We start from the raw sequence: 20,049 nt of genomic DNA on the forward strand, positions 1-20,049 counted from the left end.
ATATATATATATATATATATATATATATATGAAGAAACAAAGGCTCAATTAAATTAGATAACTAATTCCAAATCACAAAGTCAACCTACAGTTTGCCTGATTCCATACCCAGATTTGTCAGCAATTCTCACGCTTTTAGCTTAAGCTAAAATGATATCCTCCTCCTTCAGGATGCCTAGTGGAGAAAAAAGACCTCCTTATCGCAAAGGTGCAGATATGGCTTCCAGAACCTTAGCCTAGACTCTACATCACAGTGTTAAAGGGCTTGGAAGCCATGTGCAAGGCCTGGGTTCAACTGGTAGTATTACAAACAAAAACCAAACACATAGAAATCTGTACTGGAGAGAACATCTTTTGGAAAAAGTACTGAGATACTTGGAGGTTGGACTCTATATCTTGTCTTAGAATTAACTGAGTCTGTTCTTAGGTGTGTTTCCTGGATCAGAAGCATCAGAAGCATCAGGAACACGTGGAAAGTTACTTTAAAAAGTTCAAATTTGTAAACCCCATACCCCATACGTATTAGACCAGAAACTACCAGGCTGGAGCCCAGAAATCTGTGCTTTAACAAAGCCTCCAGGTCATACATATGGAAGTTTGAGAACCACTGAGCTAAGACATGTGACCTTGAGCAGTGCAGACAATAACTGCGCTGCAGTGGCCAGCTCTAAGTCCGATGGTACTTCTCTGACCTCACATCTGAATTATTAATAGGAGGGTACATTGGATTCATAGCCATAATTTTGAGAACTGATACCCAATAAAGTGAAAAAGGGGAAAGCAGATGAGAAGGACAAAGAGGACATCATTTCACATAGCCCACGATCAGTCAAAGCAGCAATTTCGTTTGTGATGATTTATGGCTGTGATGCCTGTAACATCCCAAATTAGAACATCTTTTTTGGAATCACTGTGAATGCAACTGGCTCTTTGGGAATTTAAAAATTTATTAGCCAGCTTGGAGCTCAGCTCAAAGAAAGACAAAATCAATTAAAAATATGCATCCTTTCCTCAGCTCTTCCTTGAGTCATTCAGGAGGCAGTTTCTGGTAATGGAGTTCAATAGGTATTTTTTTGTAAACCAGAGCAAAATACTATCTCACTTTCCGGGGGTTAAAATCCTTCCTTCCCCGCCCAGGAGATGACACATATTTTGGGATCCATTTCAGCCAGAGATGACATAACCAACTTAGGTAGCTTCAGGAACTCATGTTTCCCCCATTTAGCAATGATTCAGCAATGCCAGAGAGTATGAATGGCCTTAAGTACCGTGTTGGCGCCAAGGGTCATATTGTCATTATTTATTAAACATTTCGCTTGTTTTCTGTTCCTCCATTCTTATGGAGTGTGTGGCTTGGTTCCCAATTTTCTCCCTTAGGTCTATCCCTGAGGTTGTAATGGATACCATCTTCATCTGTGAGGCTGAAGTTCCTCATCCATCATCAAAATATTTGGTACAAAGTAGCCACTCAGTGAATATCTGTCAAACAGAACAGTGAGCATCTAAAATAGTGCACAGGCTTCCATTTAGTTTGTAAATAATGGTGATACTTGTATGTCATTTTGAGCACTCATTCTTACCTATTTCTTTCATGACAGGAGAGGAAATTAACATGTCCTTAGCTGTGTCCCTTGTACTTGGTGTATATTTATCCCATTTTAACCTCACAACAACCCTGTGAAGTTAGAGTTGTTAGCTCCATTCTGTTGAGGCCAGCACTCTTAAAACTGAATCTATAAACAGCAGAGCCAGAATTGGGAGGTAGCTCTTACCCTCCACTTTGCCCGATTGTCTAATACCAAACGTAGTGTCTGAACAACATGGTTCCTTTCGACTAGTGCTCAGACGGTAGCCTTGAAAACAGGCTGACCCGCGAGAATCCCAGGCCCCGTGGGCACCTGAACAATCACAAACAATCGATTATAGCAGAGACAAGGAATAATAAAAGGGAAAACAACTGAACTGCTAACTTTTTGTTTTATCAAGATTTTATGTATATATAAACATTTATTAATATGTCACTTATGCATAAAATATGCACTGAATACAGATAAGTTATAAAGAATATAATAAACACTCATGTGCCTATCAGTTATATAAAAGGTATGATTAAAAAGATGAATGTTTACCATTTTAAAAATATTTATTACAATAAGACTCATGGCCACTAATCCCCCTCAGAATGCTCACCCTCACTTTGAACATACTTACCCCATTACTCGTGCCCCATCCTGAAGAAGCTCTGCAAGTCCTCTTTCACGAGTCTCTATGCTTTCGTGGCTGCCGTGATGTTCAGAATGATTCATAAGTTTTATGCTTCATGGTGATGTTGACTTTGGGGACGAGCCAGAATTCACACAGTGCCAGATCTGGTGAGTAAAGAAGATAAGGACACACCATAATGTTTTTATTTGACAGAAACTTCCATAAACATTTGATCAATGAGGTGTGATTACAAAATACAGTGAATGTTTAAAGTTTTTAAAAAATCTATTGTAGTAAAAACACATTACGATTACCATTAATCCCCCTCAAAATGCCGCCTCTTGTTTTGAACACACTTATTCCATCTTTCTTAGCAATGTGTCTCTTATGGTAGTAGGTTTTTTTATAGGTAAACATTCATTATATTTTTGATCAGCCCTTGTTGTATCATTTCTTTATTACTGTATCTCTTGATCTAGAAAAAAACCAGCAGCCCGATTTTGCTGCATGTCTTTATATGTCTGTCCAAAATATGTTATTAACCTTGCTTTTGAACTTTATACAAAAGATGTTATACTGCGAGTATTCTGCACCTCACTTTTAAGTCCACAGTGTTAACTTTGGGTGCAGCTTAGTGGTACAGCACTTTCTCAGCATGTACCATGTTCTGGGTTCAATCCCCAGCATTACAAACAAAACAAAACAAAATAAAATTCCACAAAACCCACCACCAAAAAAAAAATTTAGCATATGTCCCTGATATTAATTCATTTGCCACACAGAGCTGTGGTTCATTCATTTTTACTGCTGTAGAGCATCCCATTTTATGAACATGCCGTGACCTGCTGCCCATTCTGCTGAGGGGAAGTTAGATTGTTTCCAGTTGGTCACCTTTGCCAGCAGTGCTTCCATGAACATATGATTGAGTGAACTCTTGATTGTTTCTCAAGCTGAATAGTAGAAGCGAGGTGTTGAGACACAGGATCTACACATATTTACTTTAACAAGGCAATGACAAGTTATTTCCTAAAGAGTCTGGAACAGTTTACACCACAATCAACAATAGTTAAACTTCTATATATCTTTCCAATATATGATCTCATGACACTATTTTATATTTACCAAGACGGTAGGTGGAAAATAATGTTTTATAGTTTTTATTTATATTTCTTGCATAATTAATTAGAGTATCTTTTCATTTTTATTGTTTTTTAAAATTTCTTCATGTAGGAAATAAACACATTTGTATCTTTGACCTACACATTTATTCTTCATGTTCATTCTCTCAATATATTTGTATTTACAATGTGGATGAGGGATTGGAGATGCCTGACTAACAATGAGGAAAAGAAAGGAGGATGAGAGAGATCAGTGTTCCAAGAAGGATGAATGGGAGACACCCTGACTGGAAACCTAGCAGTCAGTGAGCCTGTGTGTGTTTGAAAACATACAGAAACACCACGCAAGACAGTGTTAAAAAGCAAACTCTGACCTTCAGGTGAGAGAGAGAGAGAGAGCTCAGAAACAAAGTGAGTTCCAAGATAAACTATGTTATAGTTCTTTCAATGTAGGTATCCAGAAACTAGAAACATGGGGGCTGGGGATTTAGCTCAGCGGCAAAGCGCCTGCCTAGCAAGCGCAAGGTCGTGAGTTCGGTTCCCGGTACCGGAGGAAAAAAAAATCAAACAGAAACTAGAAACATGACTCTTGAATTCCTCAGATTCAAAAGGATATAAAAAGATCAAGAGAATGGAAATAGAGGAAAGATTTGTGCAGAGGATTTTTGCCAACCCCTCCAAGGGGGAGAAGGATGAGCACTACCCTTTCACCTTGACAAGAGAAGAGGACTTTGGTGGGACCAATAAGAGAACCTAATGAGTATCTGAGGAGTTCAGTTTACACGGCAGGCTAGTGTCAGTTCCTTCTGTAGTCTACAGGCAAAATGCGTGGAGTCATCGGTAGTTGCAGTCAAGAGAGGCTGGCAGGAGAAAGAGTTTGCCTTTCACCTTTAGAGTGACGTCACACAATAATATCAACAAGCAAAGAACTTTAATCCTCCCTCCTGCTCCTCTCTTCCTCTGCTTCACTTTTCTAGTAGAGTCAAAACCCATACTTCGGGTGATGGAAGGGGTTGAGCAAGGCAAGGGCACCAAGTGGGAGAAAACTGGAAGGGACCATGACCCACGCTGTTTCTCTACAAGCTGACAGCCCCTATGGGGCTCCGTTGTGGGCGAGGGCAAGATTTAATTTGAAATGAATTCTGTGTTTTGATGATTGTATGTAGCTAGATCTTTTAAACATTGAACTGAAGATGTGATTACCACTCAAAGTGTGTGTGTGTGTGTGTGTGTGTGTGTGTGTGTGTGTGTGTTACTTAGGACTGAACCCAGGACCACTGAGCTGCATCCGCATCCCTTCTTATCTTTTGAGACAGGGTCTCATTAAGTTTCTGAGGCAGAGCATGAACTTGGGATACCCCTGCTTCGGCCTCCCAGACTACTGGGATTACAGGTATGTGCCACTATTCCCAGTTTGTATTATTTTGTATTACCCAAAAAGGAACTGAAAAAATCATAGAAACTCCTGGCATTTTCATCCAAGAGTCAGAGAAGAAACTGTCACAGGAAGGGTTAAAGAGACAGCAGGAGAAAGATATTAAATTGTTCCTTGATTACTTCTCTGACTCCTAACTTCACCAGAGATATAATTGGAGAGTGGCAAGGAAGAGAAAGGGGGAAGCATCATATCTAAGGGCCAAATGAGCCAAAGGTGACTTGGGACTTTCCTTAAGGACCCTTCTTAGAAAGCCAGGACAACAGTTTGAGGTAGGAGAATTCTGGAGGAAAAATCCTGCTCTTAAAAAAATCTTTTTAAATTTCAGGCTAAATGATGCTTTGAAGAGTCTTGGAGGCACGGGTCACCAAGAAGTTAGGCTTCGGACAGACATGGTGGTTCAGTGTAGTAGCAGTGGAGATAAATAAATAGAAAGCTTTTCTTTTGGTGGGGAAGTGGTGGCAGAGTTTCACTGTATAATCCAGGCTGAGCTTGCATTTGTAATCAATCCTCCTGTCTCAACCTCCTAAATTCTGGGATTGTAGGCCTTCATTAACATGTATTTTAGTTACTTTTTCATTGCTGGGACAAAATACCTGACACCACAAATGAAAGGCGGAAGGGTTTCTTTTAGCTCACAGTTTGTAGAGGTCTCAATCCATAGTTGGCAGGCTCCAAAGCAGCATGGCCAGGCAGATGGGTATGGCAGAGGAGAAACAATTCATGGCAGGACAGGCAGAAGGCAGGGAGCAGCAATCAGTAAGCCTCTCTTTCCCTTTTATTCCATCTAAGCTATAGGCATATTGGTTGGTGCTACCCATACCCACGATGGACCTTCCCATTATCCATTTTATGGCTTGTATCTATGTGTCCCTCCAAAGCCTCATGTGGTCTAGTGAGGCTTTTCAGAAGTGGGTGGATCTAGGGTATGTAATGCTAGATTAAGTATGTGACATTGGGATTAACGGTGCCACACCCTAGGTGAGATGGAATAGAAGGGGCAGAAAGTGCTGCTATCCTGGCTTGCTGCTGCTGCTTTTGCTGCTGCTACTGCCTGCCTGGCCTGCAATGAACTATTTTGCTCCTACAATGCCTGTCTGCCATGCCACCCTGCCTTGGAGGCAGCTGACTATAGACTGAAACCTCTACAAGCTGTGAACCAAAATAAATCTTTCCTCCTTTAATGATGAGTGTCAGGTATTTTGTCTCAGCAATGAGAAAAGTAACTGAAACTATCCACATCTAGAACTATGCTAAACCAATCAATGGACTGATTTAGTTATTACACACCCTTCATCCATATTCACATACCCTAGATTCAGCTGTCTCTGAAAGGCCCTGCCTATGAGTACAAGGAGCTGGTGGTCGTGTTGGTGGGGTGCATCTAGAGGCAGTGATAACACTATGTCTGGCAAATAGGAAGTTTTGAAAGAAACAATAAGCCTTATGGCAATTGAAGCCTGAGAATACCTTTGATCCTTTAACAGTCTTAGGAAATACACAAAGCAGACACTACTGTCTCCATCTTGTTGAGGTAGTGACTGATATTTAAGAAAACCTAGTAATTTGCTGAAATCTATGTGTCTCAGCTGCTGGCTTCTTTGATATTTTAATGTCCGCTGCCTAATTCTCTTTGCATTTGAAAGCAAATGTACTAGGATAGGTAAAATTAAGTGTGTGATTAGGAGACCAAGAGAAGGAAACTAGTTCTGATATAATCCTCGAAGCTAAAATATTTATACATTTAGCAGTTGTACCTCTTGGAATCATGGAAATGTTCCATGAAACCCTAGATGTTAATACAATTGAGAAAAATCAAAACTGGCCAAAATGACATTTTGTATTTCACCCAACCACAGGAATCTGAAATTTATCTTTCAGAACAGTGATTCTTAAATCTTTATATCATACATATCACTCAGGGATCTTGTGAAAAGGCCACTTCTGCTTCAGTGGGTCAACGGTGGGGCCTTGAGCTCCCAAGAGATGCCTGTGACACTTCTCTAACTTTTAAGAGTGAAAGATTTTTTTTTTTTTTTAAGGAGTGAAAGATTTTAGATAAATTCAGAATTTTTAAAAATGAGCATGGAAAGAGATCAGAGGCAAAGGACCCAAAGCCATCTCAGAAAAATATAATTATGGTGGTAAAAAAGAGAAGGTAACCTTGCGACAGTGATGAGGCAGAACAACTCTGTCAGGGCTATTTTCCTGCTTTCCAAATTCCATTCTCCCTTCAATACCTTGCCCAGGGTTTAGCCCCCTAAAGATGAGCTAATCCTTGGCCAGGGACAGACTGGAAGACGGTTTTCCCTATTTTTAACACAGGGCGTTTCACTATGCTACCCAGGTTGGCTCAGAACTCCTGGACTCAAGAGATGCTTGTCAAGAGAGAATGACAGCCTCCCAAACAGGTGAGATTACAGGTCTACATCATTTCTCCCAGCTTCAGATGCATTTTCAAATTGAAGACCTAAAGGAATAAAGTTTAACTGAAATGACAGGCAGTGCTTTGATATCTGTGGGGCAGGAGCCTTCTCAGCACTCCCCCAATATCAGTTATGTACAAGTCCTAGAGGAAAGATTTGTGTGATGGTTTGTCCTGTAAGGAACGTGCACTTTCTCCTGCTAGTTTCCCTGTGCCTCCTAACGTCTATCTTTAAGGTGTGCCAAATATAAAAAGGAAAGATTAATCTTCAAAGTGTATCTGTTGGCAACTTTGGCTGCACTCTCCTCAAAGGAGATGTGGAGTGTGGGAACATTGTAGAGCTCTCAGTGAGTTATGGGATAAACATGTAGAGGTGGATCGGATTCGGCAGCATTGTTCCAATTAATCACGCTGAATTTAGAGCCAAGAGACATCGGGTTCTGCTCTTGACTTTGACATTCGCATTCTCTGTGACCTTGGGAAAACCATTTCATGTCTTTGGTTTCAGTTTTTTTCATATGTAAAATGAAATAACAGGACAAAATGACCTCTCAGTTTCCTTCTGGCTCTTAAAGTTTTATTTCTTAGGTTTCAGAGGGAAAATGAATTTTTTCAAGTATAGGATTTCACAGTGGCTAGTCATCAAATTTTAGAGAGCTTTCAAAAATATAAATCTAAGGCCATCCGTATAGCTCAGTGGTATAGTGCTTGCCTAGGATATGCAAGGCCATGGTTTGCGCTCCAATACTGCAAAGAAAAAAACGAAACAACACAAAACAGAACTCTTCCCACTTGATTCTTGGAATTTGAGCTTTAACCTTGGAGACTTTTCTTTTCTTGAGACTTTTCATAAAGTTCTTTAGGTAAAGCCAGGCTAGTGGTGCATGACTGTAATTCCAGCTACTTAGAAGGGTCAGGCAAGAAGCTGAAGGTTCAAACCCAGCTTACACAACTTAGTAATATCCTATCTCAAAATAAAAAATTGGAACTAGAGATGTAACTTGATGATAAAGCACTTGTGTAGGATGTGCGAGACCATAGTGTCAATCTCCAGTACCCACTTCCACCCAAAACAAAAGTTCCCCAGGTAAATTCTGTCCTACTTAAAACAAAAATTCCCCAGAAAAATTTGGGAAGGACTTTTAGGAAGGTAGCAGAGTGGTAAGCAGAAACAAAACAACCTCTTTAAGCAAATTTAGGGAGCACTGAGGTGGAAGAAATCAAAAGCTGCCCAGCTGAATTTTCTGAAATGGTAGCAGCAGAAGTAACAGAACAGATGAATAAGTCTTTTGATAAGCCAAAACAGAAATAATTACACAAGTTATTAGAGAGATGATGATCAGGGCTGGGGGTTTAGCTCAGCAGCACAGCGCCTGCCTGGCAAGCGCAAGGTCATGAGTTCAACTCCCAGTACCAGAAAAAACAACAACAACAACAAAAATGTGGCTTCACTGGGGAATAGTGGAACCAAACCCAAACAAAATTAAAAAAATAAAATAAAATAAAAATAAAGAGATGATGATCATAATGAAGGAAATGATTAGTTAATCCAGAGTAGATACAGATTTAAAAAATGGAGGAGCTCAGGAAAGACATGGAAATAATGAATGCCTGACATAGTGTGTTGGTTATAGGGATATTTTTTCAAGAAAACACAATATAATACAGTACACATATTTTATATAATTATTTATAATAGTCACCCAAAGAACTATATACAAGAGAGTACAGGTAATCTGCCCACACACTGTAGACCAGGAATCCAGTGGAGGGCCTGGGTCCCGTGATAATGTCCTACATGAGTCCAGCTGAATACCTAGAGCTCATAACAATACCCCCACACGTTCAACTGGAGAGGCCCAGAGCCCATAACAACATCTCATGCAGGCCTGTTTCACGGATCTGTGCTGTGAAGGCCCAAAGGTCAGTGGTGGAATCAAGGAAGTCTATCTAGCAGGATGAAGGACCTGTGCTAGCAGGCTGAGGGATCTGCACTGGAGCCAGGAAGCAACTCTCAGAAGAACCAGAGCTCTCCCTGAAAGGTACCACAGCCATTCTCAGCAACAGTGAGGTCCCAAGCTCCTCCTATGATCAAGATGGCTGAGTTTCCAGCAGGAAAGCTAATGCAGCAAGCTTCTCCCCGAGACTGGCAGTGCACCATCTTCCCCTCCAGAACCACGAAGTGATGCTCAAAGTGAGGACCAGAGCTTCCCCAAAGTGAACTGAAGCCATTCTCAGTGCCAATGAGGTCCCGAGCTCCTCGGAGGATGAAAACAGCCAAGTTTATCAGGAAAGCCAGCATGACGAGCTCCTCCAAAACAACCAACAGGTCCTTACAGCTTCTATCAGCTCTCAACAGCATTTCTCCACTCCTGACAGCCTTTCAGCTCCGAACAGCCTTCTTAATTCCCAAAAAAGCCTCCTCCTTCTTCTCCAGGTCTGCCTCTTATACTGCTGGCAACAATCCCCAGGTGGGCCTCCCATACCCAGCACCACACTTACTCAATTCAGCAGGGGGTTATAAGTTGACCACCAGTTATCAATCCACTACACATAGGAAAGAACTGGATTTCATAAGAGGCTCGTTCAAAAATGCAGGAGATTAAAAATTCCATTGAAAGCATCTGCAAAAGAATGTACCAGTGTGAAGCTAGCATATCAGATCTGGAAGACAGAGTTGTGGTTGGCAACCACTGAATAAAGTAATTCTTAATAATAGCAAGGACACAATAAAAAGCTGCTAGAAAATGCAAAAAGAAGCAGAAGAAGAGAAGCAGAAGCAGAAGCAGAAGCAGAAGCAGAAGAAGAAGAAGAAGAAGAAGAAGAAGAAGAAGAAAAGAAAGACAGAAAAGAAAAGGCAAAAGCAAAGGAGACTAGTATAACATTAATTGGAATCAATGAAAAATCAGAAAACAGCACAAAGGTATACCATTCACAGAAGCAATAGCAGAAAAACTTTCCAACTATGGAAAAAGAATTGACACACAGATGAGTGAGGCACAGACAACCAAAATAGCCATGATCAGACAAAAATGAAACCAAACTATATAATAGTCAAGATACCAGAAATTTGACACAAGAACAGAATATTAAAAGCTAAATTAGAAAAAAAAAACCAAATCACCTTCAAAGGAAAATCCATCAGATTCACAATGGACTTCTCAACACAAACACATAAGTTAAGGAGAAGCTGCAGTGAAATATTTTAAGCCCTAAAAGAAAAAAACACCAGCTCAGATTGATGTACCCTGCAAAATAATCTTTCAAGACTGATGGAGAAAGAATATATTTTCATGATAAAGAACACCGGCAGAAATTCATGACCACTAAACCTGCACTCCAAAAAGTTCTGAAGGATATTCTAGAAAAAGAGAATGAAGACAACAATTTCAAGAATCCCAATAGAATTAATACACCAGGCAAGGCAAGCAGTTAAATAGAAAGGAAAGAAAGGAAACAAACAACAGGAAAAATAATATAATGACAAGGATAAATCAATATCTATCAGTAATAACCATCAGTGTGAACCATCTCAATTGATCAGTCAAGTGAAACAGACTGGCAGAATGGATCAGGAAACAAGATCTAATGATACACTGCATACTACAAACATATTTTACTAAAAAGAAATTCATAGAATGAAAGTCAAACATTATTCTATGCAATGGGAACCTGGCAAAAAGCACAGGAAGCTATTCTATTTGTAGACAAAGTGGCTTTCAAGTCAAGACTGATTAAAAGAGACAAAGAAGGTCACTACATTCTTGTGAAGGGAATGATCCAAGAGGAAGAGATAACAATCATAAAGATATATGTACCAAAATCAGCACACCCAACTATATAAAACAAACACTAATGGATATGAAAAATCAGATAAGCATGAATACAATTTTAATGGGGGCCTCAATATCCCACTGTCATAAATACATAGATCAACTTGACAAAAAAATCAACAAAGAAATGTTAGAGCCTAACCAAACCTTTGAAAAAATGTATTTAGCAGGTATCTACAGTGTTCCACCCAAAGACAATGGAGTACACATTGTTCTTGCCAGTGCATGGGACTTGCTCCAAAACAGAGCACATACTAGCTCATAGATCCTTACGTAAATGTAAAGGAATTGAATTATCCCATGCATGTTATCAGATCATAGTTCAATATGCTTGGGAACAAATGGCAAAAGAAAACACAAAAACTACATAAGCACGTGGAAATTAAATAATACCTTACTGAACAACCAAGGGGTCACTGATGAAATAAAAGAAGTAATTAGACATTTTCTGCAATTAAGTGATAATTCCAATAAGGCATACTAGAAATGATGGGACACATTCAAAACTGGCCTACCAGGGAAATTTATGGTGGTGAATTCCCACATCAGAAAAATAGAGTGATCTTAAATAAGTAACTTACTGTTGAACCTTAAGCTTCTAGAAAAAAAGAGCAAGTTAAAGCTCATACAAGGAAGGAAATTATAAGGAACAGAGCAGAAATTAATGCAATTGAGACTCAGAAAACAATATAAAAAATCAATGAATCAAAGAGTTGGTTATCTGAAAAATTAAGTAAAATAGACAAACCTTTAGCCAACCTCATCCAAAAAAGGGAAAGAAAAGACCCAAATCCATGCAGTTTGGAATTACAGGGGCAAAATCACAACAGATCATACATAAAGCCTGAAGATCATTAGTACCTACTTTGTGAAACTGTGCTCTAATAAGATGGAAAATTCTAAAGAAATGGACACGTTCCTAGATACACATAAACTACCAACACGGAATCAAGAAGATATAAATATTCTAAATAATCCAATATCAGTCAATGAAATTAAAGAAGCAATAAAAACTACCAACAAAACAAAAAGAAAGGTCCTGATGGTTTCACTGCTGAATCCTACAAAAAATTTTGAGAAAATTCATTGCCACTACTCCTCCAACTCTTTAATGAAATTGAAAGGGAAGCAATACCCCCAATGCCATTCCTGGAAGCAAGCATTACCCTGATCCCAAAACCAGAGATAGACCCAACCAAAAAAGAGAACTATAGGCCAATCTCTTTAATGAACATAGATGCAAAAATCCTCAATAAGATATTGGCAAACAGAAAGCAGCAAATCGTAAAAAAGTTTATACACCATGATCAAGTAGATTTAATCTCAGAGATGCAGGGGTGGTTCAACATCTGTAAATCAATAAATGTAATACACCACATTAAGAGAACCAAGGACAAAAACCACATTATCATCTTAATAGACACAGAAACAGCAACTGACAAAGTCCAATACTCATTCCTGATAAAAACCCTAAAGAAAATTGGAATAGAAGGGCCTTATCTTAATCTAATGAAAGCCATCTGTGACAAACCAACAGCCAACATTGTACTAAATGACCAAAAACTGAAAGCTTTCACTCTAAAATCAAGAACACAACAATGCCCACTATCACCACTCCTACTCAATATAGTTCTCGAAACACTAGCCAGAGCAATTAGACAAGAGAAAGAAATAAAAGGAATATGGATAGGAAAGAAGAAATGAAATTATCAGTATTTGTTGAAGACATGATACACTATGTATAAGACCCCAAAAACTCCACTAAAAGACTCCTACAATTAAGAACAAAATCTGATAGCATAGCAGGATACAAAGTTGACATTCAAATGTCAATAGCCTTCTTGTACACAACAAATCATTGAGAGAGAAATTAGGGAAACATCCCCTTTCACAATAGCTTCAAGCAAAATGAAATACTTAGGAATCTATCTACTGAAGGAAGTGAAAGATCTTTACATTCAAAACTACAGTACTCTGAACAAGGGGATTGAAGAGGATATCAGAAAATGGAAAGATATCCCCTGTTCTTGGATAGGCAGGACAAATATAATGAAAATGGTCATGCTTCCAAAACTGTTATATGGATTTAATGTACTCTCAATAAAAATACCAATAACATACCTCACAGAACTAGAAAAACAATCCTAAAATTCGTATGGAACCAAGAGACCTAGAATAGGAAAAGCATTTGTTGGCAACTAGGGCAAGGCATCTCATGCCCCAATTTGAAGTTCTACAGCAAAGTTGCTGTGATAAAAACAACATGACACTAACAAAACAAAACAGCCCATGCAAGTAAAGCAGACTTGAGGATCAATGGAACAGAGTAGAAGATGCAGAAACAACTCCAAGCACACTCAGCTACCTCATCTTTGACAACGGGGCCAGATACTTTCAGTAGAAGAAAGATAGCTTCTTCAATAAATGGTGCGAGGAAATCTGGCTTTCCACACGCTGAAGATTGAACCTAGACCCATATCTTTCACCATGCACTAAACTAAAATCAAAGCGGATCAAAGATCTAAATATTAAAACAGAAACCCTTAATCTGTTGGAAGACAGAATAGGGAAAACTCTTGAAGACATTGACATAGGCAAAACTTTATGAACGAAACCCCAGTTTCACAGGAAATACTGCAAAGAATCAACAAGTGGGATCATATCAAATTAAAATGATTTTTCACAGCAAAAGAAACCACACACTCAGTGAAGAGACAACCCACAGAATGGGAAAAAAGTTTTGCTAACAGCGCCTCAGACAGAGGACTAATATACAGAATATATAAAGAGAGCTAAACATAAAAGACCCCCAAAATTTAAAGTCCCAATCCAAAAATGAGCATCTGAGATTAATAGATACTTCTCAGATGGAGAAGTACAAACAGTAAATAAATATATGGAAAAAATGTTCAGCATCATTGGTCATTCATGAAATGAAAATTAAAACAACCCTGAGGTCCCATCTCACTCCAGAAATACTGGCTATTATCAAGAAATCAACCAATGACAGACAAATGCTGTGAGGAAAAAAGGACTCTTCCCCATTGTTGGGGGACATGTAAATTGCTACAACCACTATGGAAATCAGTAAGGAGATACTTCAAAAAACTGAAACTAGAGGTCCTATTTGACCCAGTCATTCCCTTTCTAGGTATCTTTTGGAAAGAGTAAAAAGCATCGTACCATAGTGATAAATCCACATCCATGTATATATCAGCACAATTTATAATAGCAAAAATCTTAGAAACTATCCATATACCCATCAACAGATGGGTGGATAAAGCAAATATATATACAATGTATTTATATACAATGGAGTAGTACTCTGCTATAAAGAATGATAAACTTGAGTTATTTTTAGGTAAATGGATGCACCCAGAATTTTGAGTGAAGTAAATCAGACACACAAGCTTAAATATTGCATTATTTCTCTCGTGTTAGAAACCTAAAGGGTAACATAAGGAGCAAAATGGAAGATAAATATTTGGAAGTAGGTAGAACATCTTGAAATGGAAGGGGAGCAAGGGAAGGGGGAGAGGGAAGGGAAAGAAGGGAAAAGGGATTTAAAGAAAGAATGGAAGGAAAAAATTGAAACATAACTATTGTAAATGGGAGTGGAAGAAGGGTTGAAGGGAGGGGAGGGGAGTGGGAAAAGAATTAAGATACATTATATAAGGGGCTGGAGATGTAGCTCAGCGGCACAGTGCCTGCCTGGCAAGTGCAAAGTCATGAGTTCGATTCCTGGTACCGGAAAAAAACCAAAAAACCAAAAAAAAAAAAAAAAGATACATTATATACAGTTACAAATTCCCTGTGATGAATGTGATCATAATGTATGGCAAGTATGTACTAATAAAAAACATGTTTGGAAATCACTAAGCAGGGCCACAAGGGGGCGCCTGGGAGATGCTGATTTTATTTCAGTGATTTAAAACCATTTTGAAGACTCAAGAAGAAATAAAGGCGATTTCCCATTTCATTTTGCTTTATGTCATTGAAAAAAATTGTGATTAAATGTACTTTTCACTTCTTGGCATTTGGGGCTTACTTTTTTCCCTGCGTGAGTTAAAGCTCGTTATTTAATATGGTATCTATGTCATCTTTAACATTACAAACATATAAAAGCGCTTGTAAAATTAGTGTTACATTCAGCATTCAAGCTGGGGTTGGAGGTTTGGAGAGGCTCAAGGTCTCTCCTGATGGGAATGGAGGTCCAGTGTACCAAGTTTTCTAAGCTAATCCTGACCCATGGCTCATATTTCCCTTGCTCTTTTTAAAAGAAGCTTCTGGAAAGATTACATTATGTTTAGTGTCAGAAATGGACTGCATCGGGGCTGGGGATTTAGCTCAGCGGCACAGCGCCTGCCTGGCAAGCTCAAGGCTGTGAGTTCGATTCCCGGTACTGGAAAAAAAAAAAATGGACTGCATCACCTTAAAACATCTGTCAAATGAGGTTACTAAAAGAATTAACGGCATAGGATTGTTGTGAGGATTATGTGAGTTGATATAGAAGCATTTGGCAAAAAGACAAAAATAAAATTAAATTAAAAAATTAACCCAGCAGGGCGTGGTGGTGCACACCTGTAATCCCAGCACTCTGGAGGCTCAGGCAGGAGGATCATTGCGAGTTCTAGGCCAGCCTGGGCTACAAAAGGAGCTCAAGGTCAGCCTGAACTGCATAGCGAAATCCTGTCTCAAAAAGACAAAAATTTAAAAAAAAAATAGATATAGAAGCATTTGGAACAGTGCGAAGAACATAATTATGTTCTTGTATTGTTATGATTATTCTCTGTCTTGAGAGGCCCTCCCACCACTCAGTTCCTTATTCAAAAGCTTGATTCTGCTCTCTTCTCCCATGGCTCTCAAATACAGTGACCAATTGGCAATGCTTATTTCTTTCTTGAAGACACTTCTCAGCACCACTTACACTCCCTTCATTTTATCTGGCTTTATTTTACTTCCAGACCTCTAACATGTCATTTTGGGTTGGGTTTGTTTTTTGTTTTTGTTTTTGTTTTCTGTCTTTTTGAGACAGGGTCTCACTCTGCAGTTCAGGCTGGCCTTGAGCTCACTTTGTAGCCCACACTGGCCTCGAACTCATAATGATCCTCCTGCCTCAGCCTCCCGAGTGCTGGGATTAGAGGCATTCACCACCATGCCTGGCTCTAATATGTAATTTTAAAGATCTCCCTGCCTTCGTGACAATGGTGGTTCCTTTTCCTCTTTTGCAGAGCTGGGGATTTCACGTCGGCATCACACATGATAGGCAGGTGCTCTACCACTGAGCTACACTCCTAGCCTAATTATTTTGAAATACAAATCTGATAATGTTCCCATAGCAATGATTAATTTTTTTTACTTACAATGGATTTAAAAATTATAGAGATATGGGGGAGGGAGAGGGAGAGTGTTATAAACGGGGCAAAATATTAACAATAGGTAAATGGTAAGCAAGAGTTTTTTGTTTTTTATTTTTGTCTTTTTGAGATAAGGTCTCGCTATGCAGTTCAGGCTGGCCTTGAGCTCACTTTGCAGCCCAGGCTGGTCTCGAACTCGCAGCGATCCTCCTGCCTCAGCCTCCCGAGTGCTGGGATTACAGGCGTGCACCACCACACCCGGCAGGGTAAGCAAGTGTTGTATGTCATGTCTTTTATTATTGAAACTTGTCTGGAGGCTTAAAATGGTTTTCAAAATAAAGTGAAATAAAAGGAAATGCTTCCCTAGCTTTCTTCAGAGTAATATCCTCAGTCTTTACCTATTTCTACAGATTCATCTCCTACTGTTTTTCCCCACTGATGATTAAACTTCAGCCGTAAAACATGGTCTCAGTTTACAGTATTACCTTCGCAATACTCTTTTCTTGTTAGAATGCAATGGTCTCTCCCTTCTCGTCTACCCAGAAAATTCCCATTTATTCTTCAGTACCCCTAGAATAACCCCTCCTCCTCCATGATGCTGTGCTAGCTGAATTTATCACCTGCTTCCCTTGGGGCTCCCTGTGTTCCTCACTTTGCCACTTGTCACCCTGTTAGTCTGTTTCCTCTTCTAAACTCCGAATTCCTCAGAACAGACTCCTGGCCTTATTCACCGCTGCATCTGCAGAGCTGGACGTCCCGGGCTCTGTTACCTTCCTAGACCCGCTGCACTCGCTGGCTCTGGGACCCTCACCTTCGCGCCGTGGGAGGCAGCCAGTGACACTCATTTTCTGCTGCTTCCTGTTGGTCTCAGCTGAGGCGTGGCTCCCCGCTACTTTCCCAGGTTTGGGGGTTTTTTTCCTAACTTTTTCTCCATGTGGAGGAAGTGGGCTTTTACTGATGAGGTGCTAGAAACTAGTGCTCATCACTGTTGCTTACAGAGCTCAACCCCATTCCCGCATCCTCAGTGACTTCCTTCCCTTTCCTGGATTCTGTGCCTCAGAGCCAGTCCCTCTCTCTCTTGGCAATCTCAGTTTCCTCGCCTATGATGAAAAGGATGAGCTCCAACATCCCTTTTTTTTTTTTTTGTCTTTCTGAGACAGGGTCTTGCTATGCAGTTCAGGCTGGCCTTGAGCTCACTTTGTAGCCCAGGCTGGTCTTGAACGCGCAAGGATCCTCCTGCCTCAGCCTCCTGAGTGCTGGGATTCCAGGCACACGCCACCACGCCTGGCGACATCCCCTATGAGAGAGTTATTATTTTCAGTTTTATTTGCTTAGACCTCCTGCTTAGATACTTCTCATGCCTACCCTTTTGTGTTAATTTGTCAGAGTTCACTAAACGTTAATAGGAAGTAATAAATTGTTTCTTTAGAGTTATGTATGTTGAGGACCGGTGTGCCACACTCTTGATGACTGTGTGTCTCTTGTGCCTTATGTTTTCACTCAGCAGAGATGTTCAGGTGGGGCAAGCTTAGTGCAGTTTTGGAGCAATAAATGATTCTCCTTAAAGTTCAGGTTCTTGATTTTTTAAAAAACTATCATTTTATACTATACATTCTGTAGCTAAAATACAGAGGAATCCCTTGGAGGAGAAAAAACTCAGTATTGGTAGTAAGACACATCCACCCTGAAATACCACTCGTGAGCCCTGAGCATTTCCCACCGATGACTTGCTTACCATTTGCTCACTGAGACAGAAGACGTATGACTGGAGTGAAGGCTGCCTGGATGAGGCCCTTGGCTTTCCAGTTCAACAGTCTATGCCCCGGGTCTCACTCAGTGCTTCATCCATGGTAGGAGCTCAGCACATACTTGAATGAATAAGTGAAAGAGGTCAATAAGCCTCTTTCGGGGAGTGCCACAGCTCAGAGAATTTCAGTGTATGAAGTGAAGAAGACAACTGAATAGAGGGGTTCTCAAGCCCCCAAATTGGCCATCAGTGTTCCGTGTGGTGTTGCTGCTCTAGCTACAGTGCAGACGTTCAGTTGTACTCAAACAGCTTGCTGTGAACTATTCTCTAAATGTGCTGGAAGTAAGGGCTGTAACACTATTTTTGTTTCTTTAGGTTCCTGCTGGGGTTTTTCTGGAGTAGTTTACTGTAATACAGGGCTGGGTTACTGACAGCCGTCCCCTTTCGAGTCTGCTCTTTATCAACACCATCCAGTTTCCTGTATTCGTCAGTAACGGGGAAATGACACAGCTGCCCTTCGTCCTCATGCATGACCCGGAGCTGTGCTGTTTGGTCTTCTGAGTCACACGCTCTAACTTCGTTCAGATTCGAAATGATTCTCGGTTACTCTCTTAAAGACGATTTTACTTTCCCTTTGAGATCACGTTGATTTGCATCATAGCCAATTCTAGATATTCTTCATCTAGGTCTTAGGCTTTCTGAGGACTTTTCCCTTTTCCAGTTTGGGAAGAAAAATGACAATGCTGCATAGAGGGGAGACAGACTATTCTCTAAATCACCCACATGTGATGTACTATACATTCTCAGCATGGACTGGGAATTAAAAAAATAGATTGCTGCAAATAGAAGTGAGTCCTGTGGGCTTACGCTGGGCTGGCAGGAACACAGATTCTGCTGTGGGCTGAAGTCATTTTCTACTTCTGCACTACTCAGTCTGTGGGGAATGGGGAATCATGATTTAGGAGCCAGTCTCTGGGAGCAGGCCAGCATCTACATCTGCTCTGAACTGTAAGTGGACTGGAAAAACACTTTGAAACAAAGCCAGAAGGGAGAAGTCAAGGAGAACACTAAAGCTTTGCTCTTAAAAAGGCTGTGCAAGATGAATCGATCGGTTCTAAGAAGATTGGATTTAGGGCATTTTTGATATAAATAAAACATACACAATTATTTCTTCATCTTAATCTGTTAAATCTCACTCTCTCTTCTGACACTACGAGAACCGTGATTCGTAGCACACGAAAGCCATATTAGGAAGGACTATAGGATTACTTATAGTACTTGGATGAATCTTGAGGATTGGAATTCAGTGTTTTGGTAACATTTAGTAGATATTCAACACATTTTTATGAATTACATAACAGACCTCTTTTCTCCAAATATGTGACTACGCTATCTTGTAGAAGCCATTTAATGTGATAGATTTTTTTGTGAACACCAACAGGTTCTCTATCAGTTGAATGTCATTAATACCAACGACCACAGTGGCCAGCAACATGGAAGAGTCTGGAAGCAGACTGACCTGGATTTAAGGTCCAAGTCCCTCCTTCCTGGCTACTGGACTTGAGGCAGGGTGACCTCTGGCCCGCAGCTTGTTCACCTGCACAGGTAGGGATCATGATATTGAATTCACAAGGATTTTTATCAGGACAGAGCGAGTCTCTGGGCGTGTAGAAAGCACAGGAAGTATGACCACGAAGAAGAAGAAGAAGAAGTGAATTCACAAGGATTTTTATCAGGACAGAGCGAGTCTCTGGGCGTGTAGAAAGCACAGGAAGTATGACCACTCCCTTTCTGTCTAATCTGTCTTAGTTTCATCTCTTTTTATTTTCTTTTTTCTGATTATTAAAAGTTGTTTTAAATTTTTGATTGCTATATCATACTTGTACATATTTATGGGGCTATCGTGTGATGTTCGGATACATGTAGACA

General features: G+C 40.0%; 1 pseudogene; it reads right to left on the minus strand.

Moving 5' to 3' along the window:
* Positions 1-18,651, minus strand: part of LOC102006815 — a 29,967-nt pseudogene extending 11,316 nt beyond the window's left edge.
* Positions 18,652-20,049: the final 1,398 nt, after the last annotated feature.

Source organism: Chinchilla lanigera, unplaced genomic scaffold (assembly GCF_000276665.1).
Source record: "Chinchilla lanigera isolate Chin_1 unplaced genomic scaffold, ChiLan1.0 scaffold00033, whole genome shotgun sequence".
In the NCBI taxonomy this organism is placed as follows: domain Eukaryota; kingdom Metazoa; phylum Chordata; class Mammalia; order Rodentia; family Chinchillidae; genus Chinchilla; species Chinchilla lanigera.